Genomic DNA, 20,573 nt, shown 5'->3' with positions numbered 1-20,573 from the left:
GAATTAAGTCGGCGGTAGTCCACACAAGGACGCAGATCGCCCTCCTTTTTTGGGACAAAGAATATGGGGCTAGCAGCCGGAGAGGTGGAGGGACGTATATGACCGACCTTCAATGCGACTTGGATATAATCCTTCAACGCCTGTTCTTCTGATGGAGATAAGGAGTAGATGCGGCCTGAGGGAATCACGGAATCAGGAATTAGGTCAATGGGGCAGTCATAGGATCGGTGTGGTGGGAGCACCTCCGAGGAACCCTTGTCGAATACCTCATGGAAATCGCTGTAATCAGTAGGGAAACCAACGGCAACAGCTCCCACTACATGAGGCTCGAGAGCCATAGGGATATCCTCTTGCAGTGTGAGCTGTGCTATGCCCCCTAGGGCCCGTGGGGGTGATTCTGCGTCGTCAGGTGCGGTGAGACAAAAATTCTGGCACGTCTCAGATTCAAAATGGACCTGCCCCGACTTCCAGTCAATCAAGGGGTTATGTAGATGTAACCAAGGAAGACCCAGGATGATTCCGAACTGTGGCATCGTAATCAGATCAAATGTGATGATTTCCTGATGCGTGTTTTGTATAGTGAGGGTGATGGGGGCGGTTTGTTGCTTGATAGGGCCTGATATCAGTGCTGTACCATCCACTGCTTGTACTGGCTCAGGGTGTTGCTTGGTGATCAGAGGTAGGTTTAAGGATCTGGCCAAAGTTATATCGATATAATTGCCCGTGGCGCCTGAATCGATGTAAATCGAGACGACATGGGATATGTCGGGTGTAGGGTTAAGCATGGCCTGTACCAACACTGGCCTGATCCTGACAAAAGCGGGGTTCCTATCCGGGGAAATGGAAGTATTGCTCGATCCAGTCCCCGGATCTAGGGTCGAGCGTTCGGAAAAACCGGATTCTTGAGTTTAGGGCGTCTGGGACAGGATTTTACAAAATGGCCAATTAGACCACAGTAAAAACAGGCATGGTCGGTTCTTCTGCGTTCCCTTTCTGATTGCGTGATGGGACTGCGAATGCCACCTATTTGCATGGGTTCGATGCCTGTACCAGAGGAAGAGGAGGGTGAAGTGGCAATGGGGATTCCTGTTTCAGACCGACGTTCGGAACGTCTTGCGTCAATTTGTAATGCGAGGTCCACTAACTCAGTGTGGGTAGTGGGCAAAGATGGAACCACGGCCATAGCATCCTTCATGGTGTTATTAAGCCCCCTATAGAAAACGACCGCCCTCTTTGGTTCAGGCCAGGATGTCTCAGCGACTAGTTGATTAAAACGAGCAATGTAATCAAGGAGAGACCTCCTCCCTTGAGTCAGATCTAACAGCTCGAGGTCCCGAGACTGGGCTTTGTGACGCGTGTCGAACACACGGGACAATTCTGTGACTAGTAGTTCAAAATCGTATAGGACGGGGTTGTCGTTCTCCAGCAAAGGGTTGGCCCATTCTGCCGCGGTGCCGGCCAGGTGGGACAAGGTGAACGCCGCTTTAGTGGTGGCGTCAGGGAAAGCCTGAGGTCTACAGAGGAAATGCAGTTTACACTGGTTTACAAATGTGCGAAATTTTTTAGGGTCACCGTGGAACCTTTCTGGAGCAGCCAAGGGAAAAGGCGTGGACATGAGTATTGGAACCTGAGGTGCTGCAGGAGCAGTAGGAGGCTGAGGTATAATCGGCTGGACAGCTGGGGGTTGCGCTGCAGCAGCAGCCTCCCCGAACTCCGCATCAGCGGGCAAGGGATGTTGTGTGCTCTGAATCAAATCTGGTGTATTGTAGCAGTAGCGGCAACCATATCTGCTCTTAGTAATGTGAGTGCCTGTACCAAGGCAGCCACGGGGTCCTCCGGTTCCATACTCTCCACGACGCAACGGCTTCACAGTCTGTCGTGACTTGCCGCGTAGTGGAGAGTAATGGACCTCTGTCCACAAATCACCCACAGGGATGAGTAAATAAACTCCATGTGCGAGCTTTGAGGCCACAGGTGTTTATGTTTCTTCGCCGGATCTGATGACGTCCTGGACCCCGGAGGCTGTTAAATGGAAGGTAAGGTTAGCACAGGCAAACACAGTACTGTGATATGCAGAAGCGTGTAAGAATCTCTTACCTAAACCCAACCGGGATGATAATGGGGTGTTGGGCCTGGTGCGGGGGAGCGCCGTAGATCCGGACAGCCGAGTCAGCCGTGTCCCGGGTGATAGTAGCCGGCTGCACCTGTAACCTGGCTGTAACTTGGTAGGCACTTGAGTTTACCACGTAGCGCCAGTGGCCGAAGATCGTAGAGTCAAGAAAGGGCAATCCGAAAACAATCCGTTAAGCAAAAGCCGAGTGTCCAAAGTACCAATATCCGAGCGACAAGATCCGAGGAGTCAGCAAGCCAGTCCGTGTTTCGTAAGCCAAGGTCCAAATCCGTAGTATCAATGTGAATGCTGCAATTGCCGAACAGAGTCGTAGAACAGCTGTGAAGCGGTGAGTGAACCCGAACTTCCCGGCTTTATGCGTGCCGGCTCCCGATCACGTGAGCGGAACTCTGGGCACGTGATCGGGAGAGCACCGCGGAACCAGGAAGTAACCGCAATCGGGTGTTCCAACCCGAACGTAGCCTCCATGGGAGTTGCCAATGGAAGCGAGGCAGCAAACCGGGTCGGACTCTCCGCGCTGCCCGTCCTCGTTGACTATGGCGACTCCCTCGCACCCTAGGTAAGGAGTTGTCCCGGGAGGTGGGCTGCAACCCGGGGACAGTAACTGTGTGTGCTGGTGTATCTGAAAAGGCGCCTGGTGGCGGGACTGGTTTGTGTATGACAATAAGCTTTTCTTTTGACGTGAACAGTCTCTGCACTTTCCTGTTGTGTGGATTGTCACTACGTAGTTGAGCTTGATTCACAGTTGGTTCAAATGTTCAGTGTTTCTTGGGTCGCTAATGTAGGTGAGTGTGTCTGTGGTTCTCCCGACGAATCCTGGTCACTCCTCTATGATACGAAAGAAAAGCGTATACGTGAGTTCATCGATGATCACCTGTTGTGGAAGCATTTGTGTCCTTATCACTGTGTTCGGGTAACTCAGCGAAGGCTTCCACGATGACAGTCAGTAGTTGCCAGATTACTTTCTTGTTGGCAGGATCTTGAATAAAGTCTGTGACAATAGTGACTCTCCCTACAAGTGACGGATATGATATTACCACTAACTGGAAGTAGGTGAGCCCATGTTAGATTTCTGCTAGGAGATACCATGAATTCTGCAAAAGAAAGTATTGGTGTTGGTTGCTTCAGGACCTGTTTTTTGCTCTTACACGGAAAGTCTTTGCTCACAGCCTCTCAGAGTTTTGTTTTCCAACAATGCTTAAGTATGGTTTAATTCAAAAGTTCGTATTGTCAGTGCGTTGTGGCTTAGATGCGAGATTCTCTTCTTCACCCTGCAACTACGATGCACAGAGTGTCCATTATGTCCTTATCCCCATTTTTGCTTAGAGGAAATGTCCGGTTTAAGCCACAACTTGCAAACCGGTTCTTTGTCTTGGCTTCCCTGCTCATGCGTCCTTCTTCCTCGTCATGGATCTCGTCTGCACGTGCTGAGGTTCTTCCCCATTGTCTGTAGTTTCTTTGCGTTAGGGTGCAGCTAGAGGGATCTTACCGATATAGGGTTTAATGTCATTAAGGAAGATCCATGCTTGCCTGCCTTGCAATTTAACGGCTGACCGAGTGCAGTCTTCTACGATGAAAGGGCCGTTGAATCTTGGCTCATCCCACCTTTTTCTCGTGTGGTTCTTTACCAACACGGCATCACCAGGAAGATGAATGGCACACATAGACCTTGAATTGTGTCTGTTTCAGCACCTCCTGCTGTGTCTTGTGTTGTGCTGCACCCTTTTCGTTGTTGCTGTACTTGGTCTGAAACGATAAGAAGGCTTGATGTCATGCAGTTCAGGTATTCTGATAATTCGGTTCCCAGGACCTCTCGGGTTGACTGGGCATCACATCTTAGCTCTATTTCGTGGGGTAAGGGGGTGTTCATTCTCCTTCCTGTAACTATCTCATGGGGCGTAAAATGATGGTCGGAGCCTGGTTGGTTCTGAAGAGCATACAATGCCAGTGGTAGACCGTGCAGCCATCCCTTCTTTAGAGTAAGCTTCTACTTGGCTATCCTTTCCTTTAACAAGCCGTTGAGGCTCTCACAAACACCACTACCTTCTGGATGATACGCCGACAAGAACTTGGGCTTTATACCAAGCAGCAAGCTAATCTGCTCAAAGACAGAGTTTACAAAATGAGCTCTGTTGTCTGATCTCATCACCTCGCACACCCCCCATCTAGGGAACACTTCCCTCACCAGGAATTTGGCAGCACAGGTTGAGTCTGGGTGTGTACAGGGACCTGCTTCTATCCATCTAGAGAATGGACACACCACTACAATTAAATACCTGTACTCGTTACATACTTGAATCATGTCGACATAATCAATATGTAAGTGCTGAAAAGGCCCATTTGGCTGGGGGATGGCTCCTCTCATTACTTTTAACGTGTGCCCAGTGGTGAATTGCTGGCAGATTACGCAGTTCGAAAATACAAGAGAACTCGAACTAGTAGACAGAGGTAAGGATGACGGAATGCACAGGTGATTTTTGACTTGGTTTCAATTCCCAAGATTTTATTATTTTATTCAAACAAAAAATGCTATGTCTAAAAACATATTAAACATTTCATACAACATTATGGCCCATTCACTTTACATTCGTTCACATGCATACTGTTCTCATCAATCTCTCATTCCACAATTCATTCTTTTGAAAACATGGTCTGTATATAAAAAACAGTTAAACATCTGTTATATCTCCATGTGATTACAATTCATTATAAAGCATCCCCATGAATTTGGGGTATTACAACAGTCTGTGTTCTCTTATTCCCACAGATTCACGTCGACACATGTTTCAGTTGCTCTCTGCGAGCGTCACCATTAATACTCTCTCTGTACGGCAACCTTCTTCAGGACAAAACAACCCATTTTTCAGGCACATATATTGGCATGGGCCACACCATCTATAAAAATATAGAAAACACTACATAAGTATTGGGCACTCCCGTCAATCCTTTTCAAAGGCAGATCCTTTTACGTTAGAACTTGAACTTCATCGTTTCTTTCGAAACATACGACTGAAACATTATTTCAAGATTTTTCTACCAAATCTAGATAGGACTCAACAAGGAACATCTGGAGACAACCAAGATATACCTAATAGAACCGGTTTTAAGAACAAATCGACCTTTAACCCCCCTTCATACGCTTGCCCGCCTGAGATCTTGGCTTTTGAAAATAAGGTTACAAAAGAAGTGAAGGAAGCCATCAAGAAGAAAAATTTCCAATCAGACAATCTAACCAGAGCTGAAAGAGACAGCCTAAAAAAACTGTGTGATACAGATGGCACTACCATCAAACCCGCGGACAAGGGGGGTGGGATAGTTATTATGAAAACTAGTACCTACGAAAAAGAATGCCTAAGACTACTGGTAGATACATACTCCTACAAAATCCTTGGACAAGACCCAACTCTAAGATTGAAAGAGGAAATAAAATGCCTTACTGACCATGCCATGAGAGAAGAATGGATCAGTGAGGGAGAAAGACAATTTCTGAATAAAACTTATCCAAAAACGGCAGAATTTTATATACTGCCGAAAATTCACAAAGATAAAACGAATCCTCCTGGAAGGCCTATTGTCTCCGCCATAAATTCCTTACTCGAGCCACTGTCAGTGTATGTAGAATTCTTCTTGAAACCTTTTGTTGAGAGGATGCCAAGTTACGTCAGGGATTCAACAAGCATGATTAAAATTACACAAGAAATTGAGTGCCCTCCAGGATTGATCCTGGTAACAATGGACGTTGAATCGCTGTATACAGCCATACCGCAGCTCGAATGCTTAGATGTTTTGGGTAGCTTTCTGAATACCCAAAATATACCTCACCAACCACCAACATCATTTATACTCGAATGTGCTAGGTTGGCGATGACCGAAAACTTTTTCCTACATAAACAACAGTTGTACAAACCGTGCAGAGGGGTTAGCATGGGGGCAACTTTTGCCCCTGATGTGGCGAACCTCTATATGGCAGATTTCGAGGACAAGTTTGTATCAGGACATCTGAATGCACTCCAAGTCATCCCAGACCTATGCCAACACCTGATGGGTTGGCATAGGTATATTGACGACATTTTCATAACATGGACAGGCAATGTAGAATCCGTGAAAATATTCCATCAATGGCTAAATAGACAGGATACCCACATTAGGTTCACCATGGAATTTAGCCTGGTCGAGGTGAGCTTTCTAGATTTAATTATCAGAAAAGCGGGAGCCAAATTGGAGACAACACTCTATAGAAAGCCAACAGACCGCAACACTTTGTTGCATTATACCAGCTTCCACTCTGCAGGTCTGCGATATAATTTACCGTATGGGCAGTTTTTAAGAATACGCTGCAACTGTAGCACCAAACAAGAATTCATGGAACACTCTAAACAGTTACAAGATAGACTGATGGTGAGGGGCTTTCCAACAAGACTGGTCAAAAATAATCTGAAGAGGGCCAAAAATACTAATAGAGATGTATGTTTAACACACTGTCCAAAAGAAAAAGAAGAGCGATTGGTCTGTGTGACTACTTATAATCCAATAAGTAACCAGATTAAGAAGATAGTCAATCACAACTGGGATCTTGTGAAACAAGAGGGGTCCCTATATCGGAGACCGATGTTTGCCTTTAAAAGGAACCAAAATCTTGGGCAAAAACTAGTACATACATATGTGGAGCCAAAGAATAACCAGACAATACTAAACCAATGGGGGTTGCCCCCGGTGATTGGTCACCACAAATGCGGAAGTTGTGTAGCTTGCCCTATGGTAGAAGTAAGAACTGACTTTGAATACAGGCAAGTGAAATGGCAACTCAGAACACATACCAACTGTAAAACCAAGAACGCCATCTATGTAATTAGATGTCCTTGTGACCTATTATATATAGGTAAGACTACCAGGGAAGTACGACAGCGTATCTTGGAACACAGATCATGTATAAGGAATAAAGTGGCGGACAAGCCACTTGTGGAACACTTTGGGAGATGTGGGCATAAAGACACAAACCTAACATGGTTCGTGTTACAAGTAATAAAGCCGTCAAAGAGAGGTGGTGATATGGGCACTCTCTTACACCAGAAGGAACAACGTTGGATATACACTCTAGACACAGTGAAACGAGGTCTGAATTTATCCGTGGAATGGAACCATCTGATTGCAAATATGTAAAATATCTCTTTTGCTGCACCAGACAGGAAACAAAAGAGCAAGGGGCTCTGTTTAGCATTCCCTATGTTGGTGCAACACTGAGTGCTCGCTTACTAAAATACGCCTATAGCAGATGCTGATTAAAACGTGCCGCATGTCGATGTATTTGATATATTTTATATACTTTATATATTTGTAGTTGAAATGTATATATACATTTGTTTGAATACAGATCTAAATAAAATGCATATTACAAGTGGAAGGCCTGATGGCCTACATAGAGGTATTGTTATCTCGATCTTCCAGTTGTTTGGCGAATATTAATAATTACAATAGGAGCTGAAACACCATAGCGAGATGGTCTATAAATAAAACAAATAAAAAAACGAAAAATAACGAGTTGATGTAGAGCCTGCTAAGTGAGGAGGTTCTCCCTCATGCATGCGAGTGCTTTTCTAGTCCTCTTTTTATGCGTATGAACATGAGGAGCGGTATCAATGGTAACTCGCGACCCCGCCAGCTGGATTGTGAATGCTGTGGTGTATGCGGAAAGGAGAATTTACAGACAGCGAGAATCAGGCAAGTTGGAACACACATGTCAGCCACCGAACATGATTGCTTGAATAGTACAGAAGTAGAAACCGCGCACTTTTGAAATGGGAGGGTGTCGCCCCAGTCAATTCTAAGAACGGGAGGCACTGATCCTCTAACTAGTCAATACGGACACTAATGTTGATAATTGAAGAATGATGCCGCCCGAGAAACAACACTGACTGTTTCTTACCTAAATATCAGAGATTGATGCAGTCCACAAAACAATAAGGGTCTGGTGTGCCTTTGAATCAACTACTAGAGGCTTGCGTGCCACCATCTTGACAATTGGGAGCACTAGTGCTACAAGAAAAGGGAAAATGTTTAAACATGAAGTTAGATGCGTCTATACTCAATAACATCCGTCATACGGAGTAAATAACTAAGTTCTCTGTATATATTTTTACAGACTCACGTACCTGAGAAAATCTAACCACTAGATGAACCATACACAAGGTGTGGAAAGAAGGGAAGCCTCGAAATTAGAAGCCACCTTTTCCATCCAATAAAGCGCCCAAAACGAATTAACATCGCAGATCGTGGCTGTTTCCACTTTTGAGTAAGTGACAGAGCCTTGTACTTCCATTTATGGAGACTGATTGTGATTTACTAAAAACATATAAATAATGTTGGCTTTTGTGATTGAACAAATTGGGTATAATAGATGGTAATAGGTATATGCCTTAACCCCTTAGATCAGAGGACAATCATCCTCGAGATTCCAATTGAGATGTGCTGAAATCTAATACTACATCCTGTCCCTCCTGATTCCATCGGGTAGGAGGTGAGGCGGATGATGCTTTACACATTTTTTAAAGCATACCATATTAATATGCAATTAAATAATTTGAAAAGGATTGACGGGAGTGCCCAATACTTATGTAGTGTTTTATATATTTTTATAGATGGTGTGGCCCATGCCAATATATGTGCCTGAAAAATGGGTTGTTTTGTCCTGAAGAAGGTTGCCGTACAGAGAGAGTATTAATGGTGACGCTCGCAGAGAGCAACTGAAACACGTGTCGACGTGAATCTGTGGGAATAAGAGAACACAGACTGGTGTAATACCCCAAATTCGTGGGGATGCTTTATAATGAATTGTAATCACAGGGAGATATAACCGATGTTTAACTGTTTTTTATATACAGACCATTTTTTCAAAAGAATGAATTGTGGAATGAGAGATTGATGAGAACAGTATGCATGTGAACAAATGTAAAGTGAATGGGCCATAACATTGTATGAAATGTTTAATATGTTTTTAGACATAGCATTTTTTGTTTGAATAAAATAATAAAATCTTGGGAATTGAAACCAAGTCAAAAATCACCTGTGCATTCCGTCATCCTAACCTCTGTCTACTAGTTCGAGTTCTCTTGTATTTTCTGATTGATTGACCTGTAGAACTAGGGACGTTAAAACAGGTACCCCTTCTATTTTGCAGATTACGCAGTTCACCATAAAGAATGCAACATGCTCCGCTAAATTCGGTATAAACCAGTCTTCTGAGAGCGTTGCAGCAAGAGTTTCTTTTATCATATGAAACGGGTAATGCATCTGTTCTAATGCTAATTCCAACAGGGCTACCGGCATGACTGGTTTACCAGTGCTGACTTGCCACCACAATCCGTCAGAGGGGTTTAAAGAACACCCTCGATGCTTCCACAGGTTCTTTTCATCCAGCGGTGCCTCCCCTTGAAGCTCCATCAGTTGAGTCTGCCCCATATTACTATAGGCCGCTGGTTTCGCTCAAGCTACCATCATTCGTTCATGGGTGCATGCCACTTCTACTTCCATGATCGTTTCACTCTTGGATGCCACACGCTTGGCTTCCGTGTCTGCTGCATGGTTTCCACGTGACACAAAATCTGTCCCGTGAGTATGGGCGGTGCATTTCATGACCGCTATGCCCACTGGGAGCTGCAGTGCCTTTATCAGCCTATCCAATAAGGCTGCGTGCTGCACTGGCGTGCCGTCCGCTCGGAGGTAGCCCCTCCTTTTCCAGCATACTAGTCCTGCGTGCACTGTTGACGTCACATAGGCGGAGTCACTGTACACCGTTACTTCCTGGTCTGAGTGATTCTCAATGGCGAGTATCAACGCCAATAGCTCTGCAGCCTGTGCTGAATAATGAGATGGTATTCGTGCACTGACGAGTACTTGGAATTCTCCGTTTGCAATATGTTTTATTACGGCCACGCCTGTATATCTTTGTCCGTCTTCTTGGTCGATTCTCGAGGAACCGTCAATGAAAACAATCTCACCACCTGCCAGGGCATTTTCCTTCAACCTGGGGATTTCATCATAGAATTCTTCATAGTTTGCGCAATCATGTATCGGCTCGCCTTCGGTGACTGGCTCAGCTAGGAATGTAGCCGGGTTTACAGTTTTGCATCCAACTATTTTGATCGATGGATTAAATATGATCACCTCATAGGCAGAGGCCCTTTGAGATGTCAATATACCTTTTGGTTTCTCTAATATGGCAAATAATGTGTGCCTGACGTATAACGTCATGGAGCATCCCATTACAATGGTTGTCGCCTTCTCTATGGCAAACGCTGCGCCAGCTAAGCTTTGTTCACATGGGAACTGGCCTCTCATTACTGGGTCCAGATTCCCACTGTAATACGCCAGGGGCTTGTAACCCAACAAGGTTTTTTGAGCAAGTACTGCCGTCATAACTCTGCCACCTATGTGCGAGAACAGGTAGAATTCCTCTGCATAATTAGGAATCCCGAGAACTGGAGCCATGCTAATTGTTCTTTTGAGTTCTGCAAACCCCTTTTCCATTGCTTCAGTCCATTATTTTTTTTCTTTTGTTGCTTGGGCCTTCTTTAGGGCCTGAAGTAAGGGGTTGGTATACGAGCTGTAGTCGAAGACCCATGCCCCAACATAATTGCACAAGCCTAGGCAGCTCTGCATTTGCTTTATTGTGAGCAGCTTAGCTGTGTTCCTGATAGCTTCAGCCCTTTCTGGGGTGACCTTTTTCCCCTCATGCGAGATTAGCTGGCCTATGTACAGCACCTCTTGTTGACAGTAACTCTTGTTGACAGTATTGTAACTTTTCTTTGTCAACCTTATATTCTTTCTCAGCAGTATAGTCAGTAGCTGGATAGAGTCGCACCTGTATTGCTCTTCAGTGGTGCTGCAGATCAGAATGTCATCCACATACTGCAAAACAACACTGTCTACTGCAATATTGTTTATGCCTATTTGCAGGACTCTATTGAAGATGGACAGGGACTCACAATACCCCTGTGGCAACCTTGTGCTTTTCAGACACATTTGTCTGAAAGTAAATGACTCCCTTTGATTTCTTGACGGGATAAGTCACCGTATTACAGGGTGATTCTGACGTCACTAGGATGCCCTGGTCCATCATGGCGGCAATTGTCTTCGCGATCCCTTCATCCGCTTCTCTGGACATGGGATATTGTCGCGCCCGTGGTAGAATTGCTCCTGGTTTTAATTTAATTTTCACTTCCCCCACCCCTTTCAGAAAGCCCACATCGTAGGGCCCTGTAGTCCATACTGAGGCAGGCACCTGGACCATATCGTCAACAAAGTATGTGGGACGAATCAGTACTAACATCATTCTCTGTGGCACTTCTCGTTTGATTATTTTGACCCAGAATATGAGTCTTACTTCCACCTTTGTCTCTTCTAAGTTAGGGTGTTCTTCGAACAGATCGTCATCAGTGACGTCAGTCATTCGGTACCCTTCTTCAATGGCGATAATTGCACACCATTGTCTGCCTTCGTCATCGAACCCTTTGACTTTTGCTACTTTCCCTCAGACTGCTGCAATATGTATTGTCAAGGGAAATACTTGTCCCCTTCTTCATGCATAGGTATTCTTGGTCTGAATAGAAACTCATCAGGGGTTCTCATGGTCCTATCTGCAAGACCCTGCAACCCCACCATAAGCACACGTATGCCATATGCGAAGACTTCTGGTTCTAAAAGTATAGCTCTCATGGCTATATGTCCGGAGTATGGTCTGGTCATTTTGCACACATTTGAATAGTGCATTCCTGGAGTGGCGCATACTATGCCCTCCTCCGTGAACAAGATTGTCATATTTAACTTTGTCATTAAGTTTCGACCCAAAATGTTTACTGGAGTCTGGCGAGAATATAATAAGGGTACATTCATCTTGCATTCTCCTACAGAGACTGGGAGATTGTCTGTAAAGGGAACTCTGCTGTGAGCTCCTGTAAAACTCTGAGTATCTATGGCCTGGCCAGACAAGGAAAACTTGCCTTCTCTTATGCACGAGTGGGATGCACCCGTGTCAACTAAGAAGGAATATTCTTTCCCCCCTATGACGACATTCACCCTTGGTTCCCTGTTAGGGTCTGGTGTCACTGATAGGATAGAGCACATCAGAGTTCCCAGTGAGCTGTCCTAGTTCCTATATAAGTTCGGTCCACTGAATGCTTGTGTATTTTCTCCATTCCCAGGGTTGCCTCCCCTGCCGGAGTTTGCGCCCTGAGACATTTGCGGTAGTGCTTGTTGGGTTTGCCCTTGTGGCAGATTCTCCATGTTCGAGGGTTGAACCCCTTGTTGCACACCTTGCTGCAAGCCTGGTGCTTGCTGCTGCCCTGTGTGATTCAGTGCACCACTCTGTTGTGGGATAGCAGGCGGATTCACCGTGCCTGCTCCCATTCCTTGTCCATTTTGCCACATGCCTTGGCTTCTGCACACGTGCGCCACATGCCCTGTCATACCACACAGCCAACATACTGGTGGTGGTCGGCCTATCTGTCCATTTGACATATCTGAACTACCCATCTGCATGTTTTGAAAGCCTCCTTGATTATTCTGGAAACCTCCCTGATTACTCTGTCATCCTCTTCCTCTGAATCCCCTTCCCCTCGGGTAAAATCCTGCGTTACCCTGGTTGTTCTGCGGTGGGTTAGTCGCCTGTTGTACATTCGGTTCAGCTGGGCTTGTCAGCATGGCTCCATCGAGAGCATACTTTGATCATTTCTTTTGCACCAGCTTTGCTTCCTCACCCTTGCGAGTTGCTTCCTTTTTTCGATTCTTTTCTTGCAACAATCTACAGTAATGTGCAATAGTCAACTGTATTTTGGCCCATGGTTTAGCTTCTACTCCTACACATTTCTTGAGCTGTTTCTGCACTGGTTCTGGTAACCCTTGGCATAGTATATGGTAGAATACAGGGATAGATTTTGTCCAAGATTCATGCATTTCGAGCACCCACGCGTCTTGAAAATTCTGGATATAAAGCAACGGATCTTCTGACTCCTTCATTTTTCGAGTCATTATAGCTCCCATATCGGAAGTATCTGGGTACAGCACTCACAGTCCTTTCCACACAGCTGCTCTACAGTTATTAAATGGTGCTCCGTCATGGGTAGTGTTAATTATGGTTACACTAGGGTACCCTGCTCTTTTCCACACATCGTCTGCTCTTTCACCAAGTATAGCGATCAGGAGACCCTTAATGTCCCCTATAGCTAACGTGACACCCCCTGTCATTTTCTCTAACTCATGTATCCACTTCCCGGCTCCCGATGTCAGCATTGGAAGTTTGTTTTTCAGGTTTTCTCGATCCATGTGTGGCCATGGAATATATTTTGGTCTTATTCCCCCTTTTTGTAGCAGAAGGAATTGGAATGCGCAGTCTTCCTTCTCTTTCCCCATGGCTCTCCTGTCTATCGCTGGGGTAACATTTCCGCATCGCCGTCTACTTGGCAATGTCCTCAATCTGTCTACATAGGCGGGTGCTGACACCCCCCTCTGACCGTGGGTTTTTCCTTCATGCCGGCTGGGCTGTGCGGCAGACTCTGATGCCCTAGGTGTGGACTCGCTAGCATCTGACCATTGTACCCCTTTGTACCTTGGGGGCCGCTTTTCACGCCATCTCCTTTCTTCATTTGTCTCGTCCTCCGTTTCCCCTCCAGAGTCGGACTTGGATTGTTCCGAATTCACACAACTTCTTGCATCTTCATCATTTTTACTAATTTCTAGCCTGTCCAGGGACAATCTCCCGCTCCCACTAATTTGGGTGACCTCCTCTGTATCATATAACTGAGTGCTCTCCAAGCGCTCGTCTTCCCTTTCCCCGTGGGATGTTGGCTCCAACCCCATTTCATCATATATTTTATCGATCGTTTCTCTGATGCTTCTGGTGTCGAAGTCATCTTCAATATCTGTCCTACTTGAGCCTGGTATTGAGTCGTACGCAGGAAAAAATTCTTCAATATCTTCCCATTCTACAACAGGATTAGGTTTTTTAACTTCCCGCTTCAAATATTCGAGATCTCGTGCCCTTTGTCTACGCTTACGTTCCGTATCATTATCAACTTCCTTGCGCTTTCTTGCTTCTTCTCTAGTCTTGTCTTCTCTTCTCCTTTCATTTCTACGTTCGTTTGCCCTTCTTTCTAACTTCCTCATCTTCCCGACTCCTTATTCTCTTTTCACATACTCTTTGCTCTTCTTCTAAACATCCCTGATTCTGTCTGTACTGATCATAGGCTGCCTTCTGTTTGCGAACAAGCTGTTTCTCTTGCTCTTCGTGATATAGCTGTTCTCGCCTCAGTCTATCTTTCCTTTTTATTCTTTCATCCCTTATTTTATTTTCTTTCTTCTTTTCCCTTCTCTGTACTTCATCAGACCTCTCTGTCGGTCTCACATCATCACTTCCTTTACCATCGAGTTTCAATAATATCTGTCCTCCCATACATTTGTCTTTTGCGAATGCTATCTCATCAGTTCTGTATTCACTTCCTTTCCATTTCTTTCCCTCTCCCTCTTTATCGAGAGGTTAACTAATCTGTGCCTGGTCCTTCCTTTCATCATCGCGTCTCTCCCTGTCGGGACTGCGGAGGTAAGATCAATTTCCTGCTCCTTCTCCTTGATCACGTCACTACTGTACGTATGTGACTCATACGTGGGGTTGCTATACCCCATGGCTGCCTTAAGCTCTCTTAGCGGGTAGAGTCCCTCTGACTTACTTCCCTCGATCTCTGGCTCAGGCGAGGCTGGTGGCGCGGTAGGCATCTCATCCCCCTCTGTGCATATGTTTAATAACCAGTCTGCGGGTGGCTCTTCCTCCTTTGGCTGTTCAAACATTTTCCAAAGTTCTAGAACAGCAAGACGTTTCTCTAGTTTTTACCTGTATATGTGGCATGTAGATAAGTCATCATATGCTGAAAGACGGCTTTAGATAAGGACCTGTTCTGCGGCCACAGCATAAACATCTTGTGGGCGGTACCCCTAACCCACTCAGTGCTGTATTTTTTAAGCTTGGATGCATGTGTAGGCAACTGCTTACATAAGTGGGCGAGTGGTGTAATATCCTCCATGCTTGAATTCTATTTCCAACAATATTTTCATGCAATTTCAATACTTCCAACAATACGAGCGAGCACCAAACACGCGAGGTCCAATCCAATCTTTTCCCACCAAAATTCTATCTCATCAATTTACTCAAAACCATCAATCCATGTGCGATTCCCTCTCAGTTGCAGAATCGCGTAAAACCCAAACTTTTTTTCAAACAATCAATGATTCAGTTCCTTACATTTGACATATAACAGAACACGCACGACAGACATTTGACAGACCAGACAGACACCATCTGGACACATATATCTCTGCCTTATAATCACTACCCCGACATGGAGTTTAAACAAAAACCTTTTCCGATGTCTTTAATCGTCGCAGTAGCCTAATTGTCCCCTATTATGTGGGCTCTGAGTTCAAGTTTCTTCTGACCGCTATATTAAAGCGCAGGAACAAGGAGAATCCTCTTACTTTTTTTTTATCTCAGGTGTCCTTCCTGGTATCCTCAGTTTTCTCTCGGGTGTCCTCCTGGTAACCACTGTTTTCTCTCGGGTGTCCTCCCGATAACCACTGTTTTTCTCTCAGGTATCTATCCCAGTAACCACTGTTTGTCTCTCGGGTATCTATCCCAGTAACCACTGTTTTTCTCTCGGGTATCTATCCCTGTAACCACTGTTTTTCTCTATTATACTCAAGTCATTATCCCCTTATATATATATAGTCTTCTCTACTTCTGATTATTTTATTTTCCGCCACCCTCCATTACCTTTTCCCTTACTTGTTCTAATGTCTACAAAACTTTTGCCAAAGTATTGAGTCTTCTCGTTCACTCACCGCTCGCATGGTTCCTCTCTGGATCTTCGGGATCACCAGCCCCTCCGTCGTTACCGCCTCTCCGGTCTTTTCGTCCGATCAGCTGCCCGTAGGAATGAGAAGGGTTATGCTCTGTTAGGCAGGTTCCTTCAGACCCACTGCAGATTTTATGGACTACACTATCATTGTCCACGGGAAGCTTCTCAGTCTACTCAGCCGAATGGCGAAGGACTTGTGATATTGCCAAAGACTTAGAGTTACTTTGTGTCGGCGGTCAATAGGTGTCTTATCAATAGTTAATCAATACTCAATGGTCAAGATCCTCGTCGCTACCAAGTGTACTGGAGAGCGGAGCGACCTCTGAACGGGCCCATTGAGATTCAGAGATTGCCCTCCGGCACCTTAAAACAAGATAGCCACCCCTTGAAGAGGATGGGGTGGGGGATTCAGTTACTTCAACACCAATCAATAAGGACAAGACAACGGTTTAACAAAGGGAAGTCCGTTTAATGACAAGTACAAAAAACGGGGAAACAAATGGTAATCAACAGTGATGCGATCGCCTGTCTCGCTTCAACTCCCAATTTCTTCATGCAAGCAGTAATTTATATAGCGAATTCTCGTCATCATTGACGTGTAACACTCATAAGTTTGACATGCAATTCTATTGGTTGGAAAAGGTAACTTAAGTATAGCTACTATATCTGTATATGGTAACAGAGTGTGGGGATTGGATAACTCTTATCGGGTGGGGAGTCTAAGCCCATCACTCGTGATAGACGTCACTAAAAGTACAACGTCTTATTGGTTCTACTCACTATCGGACCCTAGATGATTTGGTCCATTGTGATTGGGTGGGTTACACCCCAAGGCATAAATCTCCACTTTAATTAGCAGCATGCAGAATGGACACCCAGGTGCCTTGTGCCCCAAGATTCACCCTGCCTCCCTTCCATCAATCAGTACTTTAGGGCTATGTGTCAATTAGTTGGCTGAGCATGGCCTCCAAACTGTAGCTTCTTATCAGGAAAGGAAAATTTATGGCATCCTCGGGTTCTGGGTGACATCAGACGTTGGTTCCTCTTTGCACATGGCTGGTCACGTGTCTGTTCACCGTGAATCTGCTTCATTTTCGTGTATTTGATTCTTCCTTAGCCTCGCCACCTGCATGAGGCCTCCTAATCTCGACCTTCACTGGCTGGCTTCTATGCTCTGAAGTTTTGTTTCTTCAAAGCTGCCACTCTCCCTATTTTTAGTTGACCTCGAATTCCCAAGCATGAGCTACTTCTCACTGAGTTTCGATTCCACTCATCCCTTCTGGCTTTAGCGGGAATATGAATCTCGGCCTGTTTTCTCCTTGCAGCCTGGCTTTAATTCTGCTTTCACAAAATGGAGTCACACTTATATAATGTGCTTCGTTGAGGTAGATATTTAGTTGGCACTTGCTGCTCTATTCTTCTACTAAGCATTGCAAGCAGTACCGTTTTCTTAGCTTCTTGCGTTTCGGGCCTATTTACAGGCATTTAGCCAGTTACATAATTCGATCATGGTTACGTTTCTTTATATTAACATTGTTTCATCGTTTTCCTTACATTTCGCCCTTGTGTGTCAACTTCCGTTTGTTGTTTATGTTCATTGTACGTCTGTCTGGGCTCTTATGTTGTCACCATTTGCCCTCCATTAAGACTCTTTGGGTCTCTTCGGGGACAGTTTGTAAGTAGTCTCATTTCGTGTCAGCTGCTGGTACGGTTGTCTCAGTGGGTACTGATCTGCCCATGGCTGTCTGGTTATAGGCACTTCGACAGGTATTGCATTTCTGATGGGCACTGGGCAGAGGCCTAGAAGTGCTCTCTGTTGGTTCATGTGTTCCTCATATGTCACATATCTTGGCGAGTATGTCCCTGGTACCTCAAAATGGGGGGTTGGGATGCAGGCTATGTCTGGGACCTCCTCTACAGGTCCATTGGGGTTCTGGGGTGTAATTGGCTACCTCTGCTGATGTCAGCTCTGATCAAACTAGCAGTCAAAGGGCACCTGCGGTGAAATGAGGGCTGAAATCATTCAGTTCCGGGTCACTTCCGGCCATGACACTTAACATACCAGTCACGTGAAGTGTTAATATTGGCAGCGTGAATAACTGGACAATCAGCACTGATTGGAACAGGCATTGGCCAACGGTGGGAGCCGGCCACGGAGGGGCGGATATAAATGGACAAGCAAGGGAAAGTACTTGTGTAGCGGATTCCCAGGTGGGAGAAGTGGAGGTGACATCTTGCAAGGTGACCAGAGTCTAAATCCTGATGAAGGAATTGATGCCCTGGGAGTGTGGGGAGCCACTGGGCCCAATCATGGCCCTGCATGCTAGGCACCTGGATGGCAGAAATTAAGCATCTTGCTCTGGGCAACTACAGGACCCTAGAAGGGATGGGGCTTAGAGAGGGCTTAATCTCCTACTTAGAAAGCATCTCTCCCTTCATTTTCAGACAGCAGCGTAAAACAGGAATAGAAAACAGGAAGAAGCATTCCAGGGAACTTCACATTCTAGGGAGAGGCCATTGCAAGGAATTTGCCAGTCAAGTTAGAGAGCATTCCAGGGACTTTGAATTCTTGGTAGAGAGCATTCCAGGGAACTTCCCATTCTAGGTGGCAAGCATTCCAGGGAACCTCCCATTCCAGGGAAAGAGAATTCCAAGGAACTTGCCATTCTAGGGAGAGAACCTTCCAGGGAACTTTCAAATCTAGAGCGAGAGCCTGTCAGGGAACTTCCTATTCTAGGGAGAGAGCATTCCAGAAACTTCACATTCTAGGTAGAGAGCATTACACGGACTTCCAATTCTTGGTAGAGAGCATTCTAGGGAACTTCCCATTCTAGGTAGAGAACATTCCAGGGAACGTTCCGTTCCAGGATAATTCCCATTCTAGGTGGCAAGCATTCCAGGGAACTTCCCATTCTAGGTGGCGAGCATTCCCGGGAACTTCCCATTACAGGGAGAGAGAATTCCAAGCAACTTGCCATTCTAGGGAGAGAACATTCCAGGGAACTTCCAAATCTAGAGAGAGAGCCTGTCAGGGAACTTCCTATTCTAGGGAGAGAGCATTCCAGCAACTTCCCATTCTAGTTAGAAAGCATTCCAAGGACTCTGAATTCTTGGAAGAGAACATTCCAGGGAACCTCCCATTCCAGGGAGAGAGAATTCCAAGGAACCTGCCATTCTAGGGAGAGAACTTTCCAGGGAACTTCCAAATCTAGAGAGAGAGCCTGTCAGGGAACTTCCTATTCTAGGTAGAGAGCATTCCAGGGACTTCCAATTCTTGGTAGAGAGCATTCTAGGGAACTTCCCATTCTAGGTAGAGAACATTCCAGGGAACATTCCATTCCAGGAAAATTCCCATTCTCGGTGGCAAGCACTCCAGGGAACTTCCCATTCTAAGTGGCGAGCATTCCCGGAACTTCCCATTCCAGGGAGAGAGAATTCCAAGCAACTTGCCATTCTAGGGAGAGAACATTCCAGGGAACATCCAAATCTAGAGAGAGAGCCTGTCAGGGAACTTCCTATTCTAGGGAGAGAGCATTCCAGCAACTTCCCATTCTAGTTAGAAAGCATTCCAGGGACTCTGAATTCTTGGAAGAGAGCATTCCAGGGAACCTCCCATTCCAGGGAGAGAGAATTCCAAGGAACTTGCCATTCTAGGGAGAGAACTTTCCAGGGAACTTCCAAATCTAGAGAGAGAGCCTGTCAGGGAACTTCCTATTCTAGGTAGAGAGCATTCCAGGGACTTCCAATTCTTGGTAGAGAGCATTCTAGGGAACTTCCCATTCTAGGTAGAGAACATTCCAGGGAACATTCCATTCCAGGAAAATTCCCATTCTAGGTGGCAAGCATTCCAGGGAACTTCCCATTCTAAGTGGCGAGCATTCCCGGAACTTCCCATTCCAGGGAGAGAGAATTCCAAGCAACTTGCCATTCTAGGGAGAGAACATTCCAGGGAACTTCCAAATCTAGAGAGAGAGCCTGTCAGGGAACTTCCTATTCTAGGGAGAGAGCATTCCAGCAACTTCCCATTCTAGTTAGAGAGCATTCCAGGGACTCTGAATTCTTGGAAGAGAGCATTGCAGGGAACCTCTCATTCTAGAGAGAGAGCATTCGAGGGAATCTTGCATTCTAGGGAGAAACCATTGCACGTAACTTCCCATTCTAGGTAGAAAGCATTCCAGGGAGCTTCCCATTCTAGGGAGAAACCATTCTGGGTTGAGAGCATTCCCAGGAGCTTCCCATTCTAGGGAGAAACCATTCTCGAATTAACCATCCTAGGAGGAGAACATTCCAGGGAACATCCCTTTCTGGGGAACTAGGTAGGGAACATTCCAAGGAACTTACCATTCCAGCAACTTCCCATTCTAGGTAGAGAGCATTCCAGTGACTTCCAATTCTTGGTAGAGAGCATTCCAGGGAACTTCCCATTCTAGGTAGAGAGCATTTGAGGGAACCTCTCATTCTAGGGAGAGAGCATTTGAGGGGATCTCGCATTCTAGGGAGAAACCATTGCAGGGAACTTACCATTCTAGGTAGAGAGCATTCCA

General features: G+C 45.6%; 1 protein-coding gene across 2 annotated transcripts in view; it reads left to right on the top strand.

The window, feature by feature from the left end:
- VSIG10L2 (V-set and immunoglobulin domain containing 10 like 2) overlaps positions 1-20,573 on the top strand; it is a 488,239-nt gene that overhangs the window by 43,572 nt on the left and 424,094 nt on the right. The window contains exon 1 of one of the 2 annotated variants that reach the window (XM_069614081.1): positions 8,278-8,420. The exons of the other annotated variant lie outside the window; for it this stretch is intronic. The gene's annotated coding sequence lies outside the window, so the exon portion shown is untranslated. Of the gene's footprint in view, positions 1-8,277; positions 8,421-20,573 lie in introns of those variants that run through there. 2 annotated transcript variants of the gene reach the window in all.

This window comes from Ambystoma mexicanum, chromosome 9 (assembly GCF_040938575.1).
Source record: "Ambystoma mexicanum isolate Mex_15411 chromosome 9, UKY_AmexF1_1, whole genome shotgun sequence".
In the NCBI taxonomy this organism is placed as follows: Eukaryota; Metazoa; Chordata; class Amphibia; order Caudata; family Ambystomatidae; genus Ambystoma; species Ambystoma mexicanum.
Note: the sequence above shows the minus strand (reverse complement) of the source record. Positions and strands in the feature narration are given on the sequence as shown.